Genomic DNA, 20,698 nt, shown 5'->3' with positions numbered 1-20,698 from the left:
AGGGCCGCAGATTCGGCATTCAGGACTGGGTCCTGGTGACCACGGATGCCAGCCTGAGAGGCTGGGGAGCAGTCACACAGGGAAAAAATTTCCAGGGAGTGTGATCAAGTCTGGAGACTTCTCTCCACATAAATATACTGGAGCTAAGGGCAATTTACAATGTTCTAAGCTTAGCAAGACCTCTGCTTCAAGGTCAGCCGGTATTGATCCAGTGGGACAACATCACGGCAGTCGCCCACGTAAACAGACAGGGCGGCACAAGAAGCAGGAGGGCAATGGCAGAAACTGCAAGGATTCTTCGCTGGGCGAAAAATCATGTGATAGCACTGTCAGCAGTGTTCATTCCGGGAGTGGACAACTGGGAAGCAGACTTCCTCAGCAGGCACGACCTCCACCCGGGAGAGTGGGGACTTCATCGGGAAGTATTCCACATGATTGTGAACCGTTGGGAAAGACCAAAGGTGGACATGATGGCGTCCCGCCTGAACAAAAAACTGGACAGGTATTGCGCCAGGTCAAGAGACGCTCAAGCAATATCTGTGGACGTTCTGGTAACACCGTGGGTGTACCAGTCGGTGTATGTGTTCCCTCCTCTGCTTCTCATAACCAAGGTACTGAGAATTATAAGACGTAGAGGAGTAAGAACTATACTCGTGGCTCCGGATTGGCCAAGAAGGACGTGGCACCCGGAACTTCAAGAAATGCTCACAGAGGACTCATGGCCTCTGCCGCTAAGAAGGGACTTGCTTCAGCAAGTACCAGGTCTGTTCCAAGACTTACCGCGGCTGCGTTGACGGCATGGCGGTGGAACGCCAGATCCTAAGGGAAAAAGGCATTCCGGAAGAGGTCATTCCTACCCTGGTCAAAGCCAGGAAGGAGGTGACCGCAAAACATTATCACCACATGTGGCGAAAATATGTTGCGTGGTGTGAGGCCAGGAAGGCCCCACGAAGAAATTTCAACTCGGTCGATTCCTGCATTTCCTGCAAACAGGAGTGTCTATGGGCCTCAAATTGGGGTCCATTAAGGTTCAAATTTCGGCCCTGTCAATTTTCTTCCAGAAAGAATTGGCTTCAGTTCCTGAAGTCCAGAAGTTTGTCAAGGGAGTATTGCATATACAACCCCCTTTTTGTGCCTCCAGTGGCACTGTGGGATCTCAACGTAGTTCTGGGATTCCTCAAATCACATTTTAAACCGCTCAAATCTGTGGATTTGAAATATCTCACATGAAAAGTGACCATGCTGTTGGCCCTGGCCTCGGCCAGGCGAGTGTCAGAATTGGCGGCTTTGTCTCACAAAAGCCATATCTGATTGTCCATTCGGACAGGGCAGAGCTGCGGACTCGTCCCCAGTTTCTTCCTAAGGTGGTGTCAGCGTTTCACCTGAACCAGCTTATTGTGGTACCTGCGGCTACTAGGGACTTGGAGGACTCCAAGTTGCTAGATGTTGTCAGGGCCCTGAAAATATAGGTTTCCAGGACGGCTGGAGTCAGGAAAACTGACTCGCTGTTATCCTGTATGCACCCAACAAACTGGGTGCTCTTGCTTCTAAGCAGACGATTGCTCGTTGGATTTGTAGCACATTTCAACTTGCACATTCTGTGGCAGGCCTGCCACAGCCTAAATCTGTCAAGGCCCATTCCACAAGGAAGGTGGGCTCATCCTGGGCGGCTGCCCGAGGGGTCTCGGCATTACAACTCTGCCGAGCAGCTACGTGGTCGGGGGAGAACACGTTTGTAAAATTCTACAAATTTGATACCCTGGCTAAAGAGGACCTGGAGTTCTCTCATTCGGTGCTGCAGAGTCATCCGCACTCTCCCGCCCGTTTGGTAGCTTTGGTATAATCCCCATGGTCCTGACGGAGTCCCCAGCATCCACTAGGACGTCAGAGAAAATAAGATTTTACTTACCGATAAATCTATTTCTCGTAGTCCGTAGTGGATGCTGGGCGCCCATCCCAAGTGCGGATTGTCTGCAATACTTGTACATAGTTATTGTTACAAAAATCGGGTTATTATTGTTGTGAGCCATCTTTTCAGAGGCTCCGCTGTTATCATGCTGTTAACTGGGTTCAGATCACAGGTTGTACAGTGTGATTGGTGTGGCTGGTATGAGTCTTACCCGGGATTCAAAATCCTTCCTTATTGTGTACGCTCGTCCGGGCACAGTATCCTAACTGAGGCTTGGAGGAGGGTCATAGGGGGAGGAGCCAGTGCACACCACCTGATCCTAAACTTTTACTTTTGTGCCCTGTCTCCTGCGGAGCCGCTATTCCCCATGGTCCTGACGGAGTCCCCAGCATCCACTACGGACTACGAGAAATAGATTTATCGGTAAGTAAAATCTTATTATTTTCAGGGAGACCTGCTGGCAACAGGCTCCCTGCATCGTGGGACTGAGGGGAGAGAAGCAGACCTACTTCTGTGAGTTTCAGGGCTCTGCTTCTTAGGCTACTGGACACCGTTAGCTCCAGAGCGTCTGATCGCTAGGTACGCCGAGCCGCGCCATCAACCCCCTTGCAGAGCCAGAAGTCAGAAGTAGAAGAAGTAGGTGAGTAGAAGAAGATCAGAAGACTTCAGTGACAGCAGAAGATTTCAGTGACTGCTTATGAGGTACCGCGCTGCGCGCCATGCTCCCACATACAAAACGGCACTGCAGGGCGCAGGGGGGGGGCGCTACAGTGGCTGGGCACTAAATACAGACCCCCGCCAGTATAAAGATATAAAATAAGCGGGAGTGAAGCGCGCCATTACGTGGGCGTGGCTTAGCCCTCACAGCTCTGACCAGCGCCATTTTCTCTTCACAGCTGCAGAGATGCTGAGCCTGGCCTCCCACACTACTGTACAAGTAACAGGGTGCAAAACGGGGGGGGGGGGGGCATAAGTGATTTGGTGCTATTTTATTGAATTTAAAAGCTCTAACAGGTATGGGCAGTATATTACACGCTTCAGAACCGGGATAGGCGCTGGATTGTGAGCTGGCAGAACTCCCTCTGTGTTTCTCTAACAGGCTTTGATGTGGATCTGTCTCCTATAGCCCCAGTGTGGTTGTGGGTGTCGGTACGCATGTGTCGACATGTGAGTGCTCTTCCCAGGTGGAGGCTGGAGTGGGGACAGAAAAGGCTGTGGGAGTGACCGTGTTGAGTGTTTTGAATGCAAATGTGGCTCGGTTGACTAAGAGATTAGATAAATCTGAGTCTAAGAACCAGACATGGAGAAAATCCATGGAGGATGCATTGTCGCAAGCTCAGGCCCCTTCGGGGTCACAGAAACGTGCATTTACCCAGATAGCAGATACAGATACCGACACGGACTCTGATTCCAGTGTCGACTATAGTGATGCCAGATTGAATCCTAAACTGGCTAAGAGCATTCAGTACATGATTGTGGCGATAAAAGACGTATTACATATCACGGAGGACCCTGCTGTTCCTGATACAAGGGTCTGTATGTTTAAAGGAAAGAAACCTGAGGTAACGTTTCCTCCCTCTCATGAACTGAACGCTCTTTTTGAAAAGTCTTGGGAAAATCCTGACAAGAAGGTGCAGGTTCCCAAAAGAATTCCGGTGGCATATCCGTTCCCCTCTGGGGATAGGGAAAAGTGGGAGTCAACCCCCACGGTGGACAAAGCTCTATCGCGTCTGTCCAAAAAGGTAGCGCTTCCGTCTCCTGACACGGCAGCCCTAAAGGATCCTGCGGATCGTAAGCAGGAAAATACACTAAAATCCATTTATGTCACTACAGGTTCGCTACTCAGGCCTGCCGTTGCTTCGGCATGGGTGAGTAGCGCTATTGAAAAGTGGGCAGATAACTTGTCATCTGAGATAGATACCCTAGACAGGGATAGCGTGCTTTTGACTCTGGGTCATATCAGGGACACTGCAGCATATTTAAAAGAAGCTGCAAGGGATATTGGCCTTTTTCAGATCAAGGGCCAATGCCATGGCAGTCTCGGCTAGGAGGGCATTGTGGATTCATCAATGGAATGCTGATGCTGACTCTAAGAAGACTATGGATTCTCTACCGTTTAACGGTAGTGTCTTGTTTGGTGACGGCCTCACTGACCTGGTATCTACGGCTACCGCGGGTAAGTCATCATTTTTACCTTATGTTCCTGCACAACAAAAGAAAACGCTCCACGATCAGATGCAGTCCTTTCGGCCCAATAAATACAAAAAAGGACGAGGGTCCTCCTTCCTTGCTGCGAGAGGAAGAGGAAGGGGAAAAAGGTCACAGGCTGTGGCAAGTTCCCAAGAACAGAAGTCCTCTCCGGCTTCTACCAAATCCACCGCATGACGCTGGGGCTCCTCTGTGGGAGTACGCACCGATGGGGGCACGTCTCAAACTCTTCAGTTAGGTCTGGGTTCACTCGGCCCTGGATCCTTGGATATTTGAAAAATAGTAACCCAAGGGTACAAATTAGAGTTTCAAGACGTGCCCCCTCACCGATTTTTCAAATCGGCCTTGCCGGCTTCTCTTCCAGAAAGGGAGGTAGTATGCGCTGCAATACTAAAGCTGTGTCAAAATCAAGTCATTGTCAAGGTACCCCCGTCACAACAGGGGAAAGGCTGTTATTCGAGCCTGTTCGTGGTCCCGAAGCCGGATGGCTCAGTCAGACCGATTCTGAACCTAAAATCCCTCAATTTCTTTCTAAAAAAATTCAAATTCAAGATGGAATCTCTCCGAGCAGTGGTCACCAGTCTGGAGGAGGGGGATTTTATGGTGTCGGTCGACATAAAGGATGCCTACTTACACGTCCCCATATATCCTCCACATCAGGCTTACCTGAGGTTTGCTGTTCAGGATTGTCATTACCAATTTCAGACGTTGCCGTTTGGCTGTCCACGGCTCCGAGGATTTTCACCAAGGTTATGGTGAAATGATGGTTCTCCTGCGCAAGCAGGGAATCACAATTATCCCGTACTTGGACGATCTCCTCATAAAGGCGAGATCCAAGGAGCAATTGCTGAAAAACGTTGCGCTCTCACTGACGAATCTGCAACAACATGGTTGACTCCTAAACTTGCCGAAATCACAGTTGGTTCCGACAACTCGGCTGTCGTTCCTGGGTATGATTCTGGATATAGAATTACAGAGAGTTTTTCTTCCAGTGGAAAAGGCTCTGAAAATACAGAACATGGTAAAACAGATTCTGAAACCGGCAAGAGTGTCGATTCTTCAATGCACTCGGTTGCTGGGGAAGATGGTGGCGGCCTACGAGGCCATTCCGTATGGCAGGTTCCATGCCAGGGTGTTTCAGTGGGACCTGTTGGACAAGTGGTCCGGGTCTCACCTGGACATGCACCGGAAAATAATCCTATCTACCAGGACCAGGGTCTCCCTTCTGTGGTGGCTGCACAGTTCTCACCTTCTGGGGGGACGCAGGTTCGGGATTCAGGATTGGATCCTGGTGACCACAGATGCAAGTCTTCGAGGCTGGGGAGCAGTCACACAGGGGAGATATTTTCAGGGAAAATGGTCAAGCCAGGAAGCTTGTCTGCACATAAGCATTCTGGAATTAAGGGCCATTTACAACGGCATTTTGCAAGCGGAACATCTTCTTCGCGGTCTGCCCGTCTTGATTCAGTCAGACAACATAACTGCAGTGGCATACATAAACCACCAGGGCGGAACAAAGAGCAGAGCGGTGATGGGCGAGGCCACGAAAGTTCTTTGCTGGGCGGAGAGACATGCAAGCGCTCTGTCAGCAGTCTTCATTCCAGGAGTGGACAACTGGGAAGCAGACTTCCACAGCAGACACGATCTCCATCCAGGAGAGTGGGGTCTTCATCAAGAGGTCTTTGCAGAAGTGACAAGTCGTTGGGGGATTCCTCAAATAGACATGATGGCGTCTCGCCTCAACAAGAAACTTCAGAGATATTGTTCCAGGTCGAGGGACCCTCAAGCAATAGCGGTGGACGCCCTAGTGACACCGTGGGTGTTTCCGTCGGTCTATGTGTTCCCTCCACTTCCACTCATTCCAAAGATGATAAAGATTATAAGAAGAACAAGGGTTCAAGCGATACTCATTGTTCCAGACTGGCCAAAGAGGGCCTGGTATCCAGATCTTCAGGAGTTGCTCATAGAAGATCCCTGGCCCCTTCCTCTATGGTAGGACCTGTTACAACAAGGACCGTGCGTGTATCAAGACTTACCGCAGCTGCGTTTGACGGCATGGCGGTTGAACGCCAAATCCTAGCCCGAAAGGGTATTCCCAGTGAAGTCATTCCCACACTTCTTCAGGCTAGAAAAGAAGTAACGGCAAAGCATTACTACCGTATTTGGAGGAAATATGTGTCTTGGTGGGAATCCAAGAAGGCTCCTACGGAGGATTTTCAGATGGGGTGTTTGCTCCATTTTTTGCAAGCAGGTGTGGATGCGGGCCTAAAGTTAGGCTCCATTAAAGTACAAATTTTGGCCTTATCAACCTTCTTTCAGAAGGAATTGGCCTCCCTTCCAGAAGTTCAGACCTTCGTGAAAGGCGTGCTGTGCATCCAACCTCCATTTGTGCTCCCTGTGGCACCGTGGGATCTTAATGTGGTATTGCAGTTCCTGCAGTCTCATTGGTTTGAACCTTTACGTAAGGTTGAGTTAAAGTTGGCATCCGCAAGGCAGGTATCTGAGTTGGCGGCTTTGTCTCACTAAAGCCCCTATTTAATCTTCCATGCTGATAGAGCGGAGTTGAGAACTCGTCAGCAATTTCTGCCAAAAGTGGTTTCATCATTTCACGTAAACCAGCCTATTGTGGTGCCAGTGGCTACTGACGCCTTGGCGGAATCAAAGTCTCTCGATGTGGTCAGAGCTTTGAAAATCTATGTCGACAGAACGGCACAGATTAGGAAAACGGAGGCTCTGTTTGTTCTGTGGGCTCCCAACAAGATTGGGGCTCCTGCTTCCAAGCAGACTATTGCGCGCTGGATCTGTAATACGATTCAGCAAGCTCATTCTACGGCAGGATTGCCGTTACCGAAATCGATGAAAGCCCATTCTACCAGAAAGGTGGGCTCATCCTGGGCGGCTGCCCGAGGGGTCTCGGCATTACGGCTTTGCCGAGCTGCTACTTGGTCAGGTTCAAACACCTTTGCGAAGTTTGTGCTGCAGAATCATCCGCACTCTCCCGCCCGTTCTAGAGCTTTGGTATAAACCCCATGGTTCTTGAAGCATCCCCAGCATCCTCTAGGATGTATGAGAAAATAGGATTTTAATACCTACCGGTAAATCGTTCGTTTCTCTGATTCCACCTCTCCTTCGCTACCTCTCTCAGTTGGAGTACCGCAAGGCTCAGTCCTAGGTCCTCTGCTTTTCTCTATCTATACCACATCTCTTGGCAAACTAATCAACTCTTTCGGATTTCAGTACCATCTGTATGCGGATGATACTCAAATCTACCTATCCTCCCCTGATTTGTCACCATCTGTATTGGGCCGTGTCACTGCATGCCTTTCTGCCATTTCATCTTGGATGACATCTCGCCACCTCAAACTTAATATTTCCAAAACAGAATTAATTATATTTCCACCAGCCAATAGTAGTTTCCAACCTGATATCTCTATCACTGTTGAGAACTCTGCAATCACCCCTACCCCACAAGCTCGCTGCCTAGGTGTCATTCTTGACTCTGAACTGTCCTTTGTTACCCACATACAATCTGTCTCAAGATCATGTTACATACATCTAAGAAACATATCCAAAATACGCCCTTATCTTACACAAGACACAGCAAAAACTCTAATCCATGCTCTCATTATCTCCCGCATTGATTATTGTAATAGTCTCCTGACCGGTCTTCCCAAACATAGGCTCTCACCACTACAATCCATTCTGAATGCAGCTGCGAGACTAATCTTCCTTGCCAGACGTTCATCGTCTGCAGATCCGCTCTGTCAGTCCCTCCATTGGTTACCGGTATTCTACCGTATTAAATATAAAATACTTTTACTCACATACAAGGCTATTAACCAAACTGCACCAACATACATCTCTTCACTCATCTCAAAATATCTCCCTACCCGACCTCTCCGCTCTGCACAAGATCTACGTCTCTCATCCACACGCATTACTTGTTCACACTCAAAATTACAAAACTTTATCCGGGCTTCACCCACTCTGTGGAATGCCCTCCCACGCACAGTAAGACTCGCCTCTAGTCTCCAAACCTTTAAATGTTCCCTGAAAACTCACCTCTTCAGACAAGCCTATCAAATTCCAGACCCACCCACATAACCTTCAGTGCTTCCCTATCTAATTACATCCTCTGCAGAATATTCATAACATCACATATCTTGTCTTTCTTTAGTCTCACACCCTCCTGACACTTGGATAACTTTGTGGGGTATCATCATACAACCCATTAAGAACCTAGCAATCTGGTGGACCATTATGCAATAGGTAGCATCTATCCTTGTGTATCTATGCCTATTTCCCTATAGATTGTAAGCTTGCGAGCAGGGCCTTCCTACCTCTGTCTGTCTGTTTTTACCCAGTTTTGTTCTATTACTGTTGTTCTAATTGTAAAGCGCAACGGAATATGCTGCGCTATATAAGAAACTGTTAATAAATAAATAAATAAATAAATCCTTTTCTATTAGTCCTTTCTCTTAGTCCATAGAGGATGCTGGGCGCCCGTCCCAGTGCAGGCTGTACCTGCAGTTTGGTTATGGTTACACTCATGTTGAGTTAAGTTCAGTCAGTCTGTGACTGTTGTTGGTCATGCCGTTGCATGCGTTGTTGTTGAATGCCATGTTGTACAGCATGTTTGAGGTGTGAGCTGGTATGTATCTCACCTTAGTTTTAAAAATTAAATCCTTTTTCTCAAAATGTCCGTTTCCCTGGGCAAAGTTCCTATAACTGGGGTCTGGAGGAGGGGCATAGAGGGAGGAGCCAGTTCACACTCCTTTTAAAGTCTTAAAGTGCCCATGTCGCCTGCGGATCCCGTCTATACCCCATGGTTCTTGAAGCATCCCCAGCATCCTCTACGGACTAAGAGAAAAGGATTTACCGGTAAGTATTAAAATCCTATTATTATCTAGCCTTGATTACTGTAATCCATTCTTTACTATCCCATCTTCCGTCTCGCCTCTTTCAGCTTATCCTTAACTTTGTTTCCTACCTCATTTTCCTCTCTCATTACTCCTTCCCTACTGCTAAGACCCCCCTACGCCCCCCTCGCTTTGGCAATTAATTCATTGGCTTTCAATCTCCAGACTCATCCCCACAAAAACTCCTTCCACCCACTGTTCCAAGGGGTGCAGCCTTTTCCTCCTCCTTGATCACTTTTTCCCATGCTCGTCACCAGTAGTCCTTTTTCCTACGTCCGTTCCTTTATCAAAGCCGCCAGCACTCCTTTGACTCTATAACCGCAACTCTGCTGCCCGCTTCCTATATGTGTCCATCCATATCTCCGTCAGAATGTTAGATTTTGCAAGCAGGGTCCTGTCTCCTTCTGTTGACTCTATGTAATTTGCATGTTATTATGTATATGCGTAAAGTTGTGAACTTACCTTTATATTTCCCTGTACTATGTAAGTTTGTTGTATGTGTTATCAACTATGTACATCAGTAAGGAACTTTTGTGGTACCCTATAGATAAAGAAATGAATAAGATGATAATTATAATAATAATACATGTCTTCATGGGTTAAAATGTTTAACCACTTTTCTCACTTATGTGCTGGGACTATATTGGCACTTTCTGGGCTGGTCAGATTTCAGCATCAATATCAGTAATATGTTTATACACACATTATACCTTTTTCACTCATTTATTTTTACCTACAGTTCAGCAAGAAATACTATGGTTCTTGTTTTTCTAAAATAGCAAAAAGCTGGATTCTAAACATATATTTTCATAATAAAATATGCCCTTGAAAAAAAAGACTCCTTGCACAGTTTGGAGTGAAATACATAAAGGGGACGATTCAATTGTTTGTGGCCCTTAGACAGGTTTAGCCGTCAGTACTAATGGGCGCCCAAATGGAGCAACAATTGAATTGAAAAAAGAAGGGAAAGAGAGGCTCCCATATCCTCAGACTCTGGGGAACTTCCTATTGCTGCACAAACTGGAAAGAGGGGAACTGCCTACCCCTCAAATAGAATACATCACAAAAATACAAGATACCATTCGTGCGCAAAAGGAAGAATTAATTCAATTGAAAATGTAATTATAATTAAAAACGGCCTCATTGATAACATTAAACATAAAAATAATTTAATTCATTTAATACAGTATATCTCAGAGTGACCACATTTGACAAATTATCACAATTGACTTTTGCTATTTATAAAATTCACATATGCTATAAACCTTCTGTCACCGTCTGGAGTCGGAATAACCTAGTATCCAGAGACCAAAGAGGTCTAATAAATGGTTTATTTGAATAAGGCAGTCTCTTTGAAATAGCGATTAGTCCAAGTAAGATAGCCTTTACTTAATTGTAAAAATATGTAGTGCCTCACAAATCCATGAAATAAAATTGATGAATATAGATCATGGATATGTAAAAACACCCTTGTGGCTGGCCAGCCTGAAAATTATCTATATAAAGGAGCTCACATATACTAAAAACTAGTTTCTCCAAAACTGGGTGATCCAATATAACCATATGGTTATACAAATTAGCCGTCAATAACAGTACCTGTATGGCTGAAGAGGCTTGTTTAGCCATGCAGCTAAGATTATCCGAACCGCCGCCAATTCCAAGAGGCCAAGCAGCCGTATTTCCAATGTCTCATTGAGGCTGGGACGTGTATTGCAGCCAACCGTTAGGTACACAGCTGTAAAGTCCCGTTCTGCCGTGTGGCTGCGGTAATTAGTGTAGCCGCAAGATCAGATGACTGTGCGGCTGGGATGCTGGTATACGGCTAGGATTCCAGGACTCGCCGTATGCTGCACTGTCTGGGTGCTTCCCAGACGGTTCAGCTGGATGAATCCTTGTGTGGCAGAGTCCGTAAATACAATGGCTGCTTGCGGCTGAATAAATGTCAGCTGGAAACAGCTCGTGGTAGCATTAGATTATAGAGGCAACTCAGTAGGCAGTCGGGGTCAGTGGGCCACTCAGAGGAACAGCACCTAACGCGTTTCTCGACCTAACCACTGGTTGTTTCTTCCTCTGATGAAACTAAACTACAATGGAAAAGATCAACCTCCATCTCTGGCTCTTTAAAACATTCTACACCCACCCATTCCAAAAGTGTAACCAGTTCTATGGCTCATAGCCTAGGCTGGTGTGCAAAATTAGATGGCCGAAAAGACGCGGGGCTTTCTCCAAAATTGCTGTTACCAGCTCTAGGTTAAACCTGCCAGCGCTGGTGGCCTTATAGAAGGGAAACCAGCAACATGGTATTAACCAGATATTATGGACATGAGGTTATGGGAGTCACCCTGTCAATAGCATGGTATAGAATACAATGCTATAAACTATATTGATTTGAGTTGAGGGTCAAGGAAAGACAAAAAAAAGAAAACCATTGGTGTCTAAACTACTAAATCTTTATCTGGAGTGTGATGCCACCGGAAGATATATAGACTTCCAGAATTAGGGGGCATGGCCAAGTGTGTGGGGGCACGGACGTGCCCAATGAGAATACAAAGGTCCTTTTCTAATGCTGAACTGCCTGCAAAAGGGATCACGTTCACGCCATCTTGAGGGTGTGGATGTACCTCCTGTGCATGGGCCCCTGTGCATAACTGGCAGGTTATGTATAAATTAGAGGGGAGTGAAGGAAGGTCTGGACTCTTACAGCGAGGCATCATGAAAGTTAGTCAAATTAATTTATGCGTATTTCTCTTACGTCCTAGAGGATGCTGGGGACTCCGTAAGGACCATGGGGTATAGACGGGCTCCGCAGGAGACATGGGCACTATAAAGAACTTTTAGTATGGGTGTGCACTGGCTCCTCCCTCTATGCCCCTCCTCCAGACCTCAGTTAGATTTTGTGCCCAGAGGAGACTGGGTGCATTACAGAGGAGCTCTCCAGAGTTTCTCTGAAAAAGAATTTTGTTAGGTTTTTTATTTTCAGGGAGCACTGCTGGCAACAGGCTCCCTGCATCGTGGGACTGAGGAGAGAGAAGCAGACCTACTTAAATGATAGGCTCTGCTTCTTAGGCTACTGGACACCATTAGCTCCAGAGGGAGTCGGAACGCAGGTCTCACCCCGCCGTTCGTCCCAGAGCCGCGCCGCCGTCCTCCTCGCAGAACCAGAAGATAGAAGCCGGGTGAGTATAAGAAGAAAAGAAGACTTCAAGATGGCAGAAGACTTCAGATCTTCACTGAGGTAAACGCGCAGCGGTAACGCTGCGCGCCATTGCTTCCACACGCTACACACACAGAACGGGCACTGATGGGTGCAGGGCGCAGGGGGGGGCTGAAAAGAGGGGGGGGGGGCATGTTTAAGGCGCAGTGAGTGTATGACATTGATTATATATATAAAAAGCGCTATCTGGTTTATTCCAGTGTCAGTTTGGCGCTGGGTGTGTGCTGGCATACTCTCTCTCTGTCTCCCCAAAGGGCCTTGTTGGGGAATTGTCCCCTTATAGATATATCCCTGTGTGTGTGGGGGTGTCGGTACATGCATGTCGGCATGTCTGAAGCGGAAGGCTCGTCCAAGGAGGAGGTGGAGTTGTGTGGTGTGTCTCCGTCGGCAACGCCGACTCATGATTGGATGGACATGTGGCATATGTTAAATGCGAGTGTGGCCTCATTACATAAAAAACTGGACAAAGCAGAGTCCAGGGAGAAAGCAGGGAGTCAATCCACGGATTGGACTGAGTCACAGGGCCCTTCTGGGTCTCAAAAACGTCCCCTATCCCAAATAGTGGACACTGGTACCGACACGGATTCTGACTCCAGTGTCGACTACGATGATGCAAAATTACACCCAAGGGTGGCAAAAAGTATTCAGTGTATGATTATTGCAATAAAAGATGTTTTGCATATCACTGATGACCCCTCTGTCCCTGATACGAGGGTGCGCATGTATAAGGAAAAGAAACCTGAGGTAACCTTTCCCCCATCTCATGAGCTTAACGAGTTATTTGAAAAAGCTTGGGAAACTCCAGATAAAAAACTGCAGATTCCCAAAAGGGTTCTTATGGCGTATCCTTTCCCTGCACAGGACAGGGTACGTTGGAAATCCTCTCCCAGGGTGGACAAGGCTTTAACGCGCCTGTCCAAGAAGGTGGCGCTGCCGTCTCCGGACACGGCAGCCCTCAAGGATCCTGCTGATCGCAGACAGGAGACTACTTTAAAGTCTATTTATGCGCATACGGGTGCTTTGCTCAGACCGGCAATAGCATCGGCATGGGTATGTAGCGCAGTTGCAGCATGGACAGATACCTTGTCAGCTGACCTTGATACCCTAGACACCATTTTATTAACCTTAGCCCACATTAAAGACACAGTCTTATATATGAGGGACGCACAAAGAGACGTTGGGTTGCTGGGTTCCAGAGCCAATACCATGGCTATTTCTGCGAGACGAGCTCTATGGACCCGCCAATGGACGGGTGATGCAGACTCGAAGAAGCATATGGAGGTTTTACCTTACAAGGGTGAAGTGCTGTTTGGGGAGGGGGGGTTTTGATGGTGTCACTGGACATAAAGGATGCATACCTTCATGTCCCCATATACCCCCCTCATCAGGAGTACCTGAGATTCGCTGTACAGGACTGTCATTACTAGTTTCAGACGTCGCCGTTTGGGCTTTCCACGGCCCCGAGGATTTTCACCAAGGTTTTGGCAGAGATGATGGTGCTCCTGCGCAGGCAGTGAGTCACAATTATCCCATACTTGGACGATCTCCTGATAAAGGAGAGATCGAGAGACCAGTTGCTGAAGAGCGTGTCGCTCTCCCTAAAAGTGCTGCAACAGCACGGTTGGATTCTGAATCTGCCAAAGTCACTATTGGTTCCAACGACTCGGCTATCATTCCTAGGCATGATTCTGGACACGGAACAAAAGAGGGTTTTTCTCCCATTGGAAAAAGCCCAGGATCTCCAGAACATGGTCAGAGACCTGCTAAAACCAAAAAGAGTGTCTGTTTATCAATGCACTAGAGTTCTGGGGAAAATGGTGGCAGCCTACGAGGCCATCCCCTTCGGCAGATTTCATGCGAGGACTTTTTAGTGGGACCTTCTGGACAAGTGGTCCGAGTCCCATCTACAAATACATCAGAAAATAACTCTGTCCCCCAGGGCCAGGGTGTCTCTCCTGTGGTGGCTGCAGAGTGCTCACCTTCTAGAGGGTCGCAGAATCGGCATTCAAGACTGGGTTCTGGTGACCACGGACGCGAGCCTCCGAGGATGGGGAGCAGTCACACAAGGAAGAAATTTTCAGGGACTATGGTCAAGCCAGGAGGCTTGTCTACACATCAACATACTGGAATTGAGGGCCATATACAAAGGCCTACGACTAGCGGAAAATCTTCTTCGCGACCTACCGGTTCTGATTCAATCAGACAACGTCACAGCCGTGGCTCATGTAAACCGCCAAGTAGGGACAAGGAGCAGAGTGGCGATGGCAGAAGCCGCCAGGATTCTTCGCTGGGCGGAAAATCACATAAGCACTCTTTCAGCTGTCTTCATTCCGGGAGTGGACAACTGGGAAGCAGACTTCCTCAGCAGACATGATCTACATCCGGAAGAGTGGGGACTTCATCAAGAAGTTTTTGCAGAGATAACAAGTCTTTGGGGACTTCCTCAAATAGACATGATGGCGTCACGCGTCAACAAAAAGCTTCGGAGGTATTGTACCAGGTCTCGGGACCCTCAGGCAGTAGCAGTAGACGCCCTGGTGACACCATGGGTGTTTCAGTCGGTCTATGTATTTCCTCCTCTTCCTCTCATCTCAAAAATATTGAGAATCATAGGACAAAGAAGAGTGCAGACAATACTCATTTTCCCAGATTGGCCTTGAAGGGCCTGGTACTCAGATCTTTAGGAAATGCTTACAGAAGATCCATGGCCTCTTCCTCTCAGGGAGGACCTGTTACAGCAGGGGCCATGTGTGTTCCAAGACTTACCGCGGTTACGTTTGACGGCATGGCGGTTGAACACCAAATCCTAGCTGGGAAAGGTATTCCGGAGGAAGTTATCCCTACTCTGATAAAGGCTAGGAAGGAGGTGACGGCAAAGCATTATCACCGTATCTGGAGGAAGTATGTATCTTGGTGTGAAGCCAAGAATGCTCCTATGGAAGATTTCCATCTGGGCCGGTTTCTCCACTTTCTACCGACAGGAGTGGATATGGGCCTGAAGTTAGGCTCCATTAAGGTACAGATTTCGGCCCTATCTATATTCTTTCAGAGGGTATTGGCTTCTCTCCCAGAAGTCCAGACGTTTGTGAAGGGAGTGCTGCACATCCAGCCCCCTTTTGTGCCCCCAGTGGCACCGTGGGACTTTAACGTGGTGTTAAGTTTCCTGAAATCTCACTGGGTTGAACCTCTTCCAACAGTGGAATTAAAATTTCTCACGTGGAAGGTGGTCATGTTATTGGCCTTGGCATCTGCAAGGCGGGTGTCCGAATTGGCGGCCTTGTCCCACAAGAGCCCATATTTGATTTTCCATGTGGATAGAGCAGAGTTGAGGACACGTCCTCCATTTTTGTCTAAGGTGGTTTCTTCATTTCATATGAACCAACCTATTGTGGTGCCTCGTTTTCATGCATTGTTACTTGGTTAAGTATTGTTGGTTCAGTCGTTGCTGAATCATTTCAAGTTGGTTAGCTTGGCTTTCCTTTTGTTATGTGTGAGCTGGTGTGAATCTCACCACTATCTGTGTATTTTCTTCTCTCGAAGTATGTCCGTCTCCTCGGGCACAGTTTCTAGACTGAGTCTGGTAGGAGGGGCATAGAGGGAGGGGCAAGCCCACACTATTAAACTCTTAAAGTGCCAGTGGCTCCCAAGGTACCCGTCTATAACCCATGGTACTAAATGGAACCCCAGCATCCTTTACGGACTACGAAAAAAGGATTTACCGGTAGGTAATTAAAATCCTATTATAACCAAGTAAATATGACATTAAACAATATCTTTTGTAGAGATAGGCTAAGATAATAGTCTTTCTGTGCCTAAAAGACACAAGCTTAATGTAATTTTAATGAACATTACCAGGTATAAAGTTAATTGAATTAAATAAAAAATGTTAAAGAGGTGATAGTAGTAATTAAAAAGAGCCATAAATATTTTCTAAGTCAATATCAGATGTAGTCAGACAAGAATACAATTGAAATGAACAATTCATGTTCTCCTATCTCTGTGCCATCTCCAGCTTTTCCAACTTGACTTACCCTCTCTGACCACATTTTGCTTTCCTTGTATCTCATTTTGCCTTCTGCATCCAAAACCATGCTGGCCCAATGATATCTAAGTGTTCTTGCGCCAATCCTCTTCTCAACATTCCTTGAACCACTCCTAATTGTACCCTGTCCTTAAGTGCATTATCTTTCTACAAAACTATACTGGAAATAGCACCAGACGAGGCATCATCACACATCTTTCTGTAGATCCAAACCTAAGCCCTGGCACTCCAAAAAGATCTATGTCTGCAAATGTGCTGTCTTCTTATATTACCACCCTCTTCCTTGCAAAAACAAATATACTTTAAGTCTCTTATACTTACACGATCGACTAATCTGTCAACTATTTGCCACCTTAAACTTGCTTCTCTGCTCACCTCCACCAAACTCTCCTCCTTCCCTCTCTGCTCATGACTTTGGCACTATGTCAAAGATAAAATCACACTCCTCTATAGCCCCAGCCCCTCTACTCGGTCTATCACATCTGTCTTCAAACAAGCGCTCGTCTCTCGACCCTACCTTTATATACAGCTACCATCCCATTTCTCTCCTCCACTTTTGAACTTATGTATCAGCACCAGGCCCACTATCTCATTTATTCAACACCCTCCAAGTTTGCTCCTGCCACTTACACTTAAACACTTACACTTCACCATCAGTAACCTCACTAAAGTCAACATTGATCTACTAACAACAAAGTATAGTTTTTAGTTATCTTCCTTAACCTCTCTGTCACTTTTGATAAGATCAACTTTGCTTAGCGTCTCTACCACTGTCCCATCATCCCCTCCATTCCCACTATTGGTTAGGGTCCGTCGAGGCTTTGTTCTTGGCCCTCCTTATACCTTATACCTTTCTCTCAGAGAACAAATACATTTCCATTGCCTCCACCACTGCCTCTATTCAGAAGACACACAAATCGACCTCTCCTTTCATTTCCTTCTCTTTTAGGCTATGTATCCAACTGGCTTTCTGCCATCTCTATTTAGATATCCGGACACTACTTAAAACTCAACCTATTCAAGCATGTCTTCAATTTCTTCTGTACTCTTTCACCACACACTCTCCCCAGTTCCCCAATTGCATTGTCTTGGAGTCATGCCTGGCTTTCACATCACTGCCCTTTTGCTGTTTTATGACCTCCTTCGAAACATTTCTAGGATATGTTACTAAAACGCTCATCTATTCTCTTATTATCTCTTGACTTAGCTACTCTTTTATCTCTTGACTTCTCTCTGACTACCCACAGATGTTTGTCCCCTCTAGAATTTGTTCAAAATACCGGGGTGAAACTGACCTTCTTCACTTGCTACTCACATCTTATTATTTTTATTATTATTATTATTGTTATTATCCTTTATTTATATGGCGCCACATGGGATCCGCAGCGCCCAATTACAGAGTACATAAACAAATAGTCAAAACAAGAAAACAGTGACTTACAGTTCAAGACAATATAGGACAAGTACAGGGTATATAAACATGGCTGCGTCAGCAGATAACACTGAAATAACTGGCAAAAACTGGAGGATTTGGTGCTGTTGAAGGGAGTACTGAAAAGAAGATAGGTCAGAAAAAGCACATGAGGGAAGAGGGCCCTGCTCGTGAAAGCTTACATTCTAAAGGGGAGGGGACTTGTACATCTGATGTACAAGTCTGTATACTGGTAGCCCATTTAAAGCTAGTTGCCCTTAACTTCAAATTCCTCACTTCTCCCCTTCTTTCATCTCTGGCCTTGCAAGCAACACTCTTCTTTTTTCACACCTAGATCTGCATCTTATCTGCACTTATTTTCTCTTTGAATACTACTTTTCACTATCACCTCCAAGACTTCTCCTGGACTACCCCCCACTGAACTCTACCCCGCCTGACCATATGTTTCTTCCACTGTCAGTTTTTAGTGCCGTTAGTGCTAGCTTGCCCTGTCATCTATTAAAATTGTGAATTCTAGGGCTTGATGGGACCTGTAGTGCACAGTAAACTATTATTATTTTTTATATTAACTATTAATATTACTCCCAATACCCAAATCCTGGGGTTGTTAGAATGATCACTAATGCTCTGAGCATGAGGTTGGTTTCCCTACGTGTCTTCTGTATTTATTTCTGTGAGCTTGATTTCCCCATGAATACGGTGCCATGGTGTTGGCTCTATGGCTGCAAGTGATTGATGGGTGGGTCACCATGCTGTGTGTGCGCTACTGCTATAATATAACTAGCCCATCACTACTGATAATAGAAATTTCAGAGGTCACCTTGTATTTGTCCCCACAATTATTCCAATCTGAGGTAGTAATGCTGGTTTTAAATAGGAGTATGAATGCGATATGGCTGTGAATGGATATACACAAAGTGGAACTCTTGCTGAGATGGGAGTACACCCAGTAGCTTAGAGCAAAAAATTAAATTACAGGTTGTAATGTAACAAAATGGGTAAAAACCCAAGGCGGGTGAATACTTTAGCAAGGCACTGTATCTTAAAAAAACCCCTCTATAATAATATTACATATTTTCTAGAAATAAAGGTAGCATAATATTTGTATCAAAATACACTCTTAAAATCATATAATATAGGCATGACCAATGAAGAAGTACCTCTCTCCGGAGGTGAATTCACAATGAGAAGTGCTTAACTAGCACTGGCACCAATCAACATCATCAGAGAATGTTTGCACCAGCTGTCAGGCAACCGCAATTGATATGGCTACTGACAGGCATGTGAGCATCTTTGTGCTGGTCTACCTCAGTTCACAATTACATGAACACACACTTATTGTATTCCCTCTCCCATGCCATCTGTCTTAAGGAGGCATAAGTGCTAAAACTACATACACAACAGTATCTGCTTACAGTATGTTATTGTTGTGGGCATGTGCAGTACAAATCTATTTTTTTTTTATCTGAAATTTATGTGACGGATCTGCACAAAATAGTCTAAGTTAGTAAAGTGAAATGAGAAAAATTTATATAAAAAAGATTTTTTATAAATAAAAAATTGAAAATTGGCATGTGCATATGTATTCACCCCCTTCGCTATGAAGCCCCTCAAAAGTTCTGGTGCAACAAATTACCTTCAGATGTCACATAATTAGTGAAATTAAGTCCACCTGTGTGCAATCTAAGTGTCACATGATCTGTCTGTATAAACACACATTTTCTGAAAGGCCCCAAAGGCTGTGAAACCACTAAGCAAGAGGCATCACATCATGAAAACCAAGGAGCTCTCCAAACAAGTCAGGGACAAAGTTGTTGAGAAGTACAAGTCAGGGTTAGGTTATAAAAAAAAATCCAAATCTTTGATGATCCTACGGAGCACTATAAAATCCATCATCTTCAAATGGAAAGAACATGGGCCCTCATTCCGAGTTGATCGGTCGCAAGGCGAATTTAGCAGAGTTACACACGCTAAGCCGCCGCCTACTGGGAGTGTATCTTAGCATCTTAAAATTGCGACCGATGTATTCGCAATATTGCGCTCACAAACTACTTAGCAGTTTTAGAGTAGCTCCAGACTTACTCTGCCTGTGCGATCAGTTCAGTGCTTGTCGTTCCTGGTTTGACGTCACAAACACACCCAGCGTTCGCCCAACCACTCCCCCGTTTCTCCGGCCACTCCTGCGTTTTTTCCGGAAACGGTAGCGTTTTCAGCCACACTCCCATAAAACGGCCTGTTTCCGCCCAGTAACACCCATTTCCTGTCAATCACATTACGATCGCTGGAGCGATGAAAAAGCCGTGAGTAAAAATACTATCTTCATAGCAAAGATACTTGGCGCAGTCGCAGTGCGAATATTGCGCATGCGCACTAAGCGGAATTTCACTGCGATGCGATGAAAAATACAGAGCGAACGACTCGGAATGAGGGCCATGGTACCACAACAAACCTGCCAAGAGAGGGCCGGCCACCAAAACTCACAGACCGGGCAAGGAGGGCATTAATTAGAGAGGCAGCACAGAGACCAAAGGTAACCCTGAAGGAGCTGCAGAGTTCCACAGCAGAGACTGGTGTATCTGCGGGTGTGACCACAACAAGCTGTACACTCCATAGAGCTGGGATTTATGGAAGAGTGGCCAGAAAAAAGCCATTACTTAGTGTTAAAATTAAGAATTCATGTTTTGAGTTTGCCAAAAGGCATGTGGACGACTCCCCAAATGTATGGAGGAAGGTTCTCTGGTCAGATGAGACTAAAATTTAACTTTTCGGCCACCAAGGAAAACGCTATGTCTGGTGCAAACCCAACACATTCCATCACCTAAAGAACACCATCCCCACAGTGAAACATGGTGGTGGCAGCATCATGCTGTGGGGATGTTTTTCAGCAGCAGGGACTGGGAAACGGTTTTGAGTCGAGGGAAAGATGGATGGTGCTAAATACAGGCATATTCTGGAGCAAAACCTGTTTCAGTCT

General features: G+C 46.1%; 1 protein-coding gene across 3 annotated transcripts in view; it reads left to right on the top strand.

Moving 5' to 3' along the window:
- RNF212B (ring finger protein 212B) overlaps positions 1-20,698 on the top strand; it is a 368,589-nt gene that overhangs the window by 4,339 nt on the left and 343,552 nt on the right. The gene's annotated exons all lie outside the window — the stretch shown is intronic.

This window comes from Pseudophryne corroboree, chromosome 1, assembly GCF_028390025.1.
Source record: "Pseudophryne corroboree isolate aPseCor3 chromosome 1, aPseCor3.hap2, whole genome shotgun sequence".
In the NCBI taxonomy this organism is placed as follows: domain Eukaryota; kingdom Metazoa; phylum Chordata; class Amphibia; order Anura; family Myobatrachidae; genus Pseudophryne; species Pseudophryne corroboree.
This window is presented reverse-complemented; position numbering and strand designations above follow the sequence as displayed.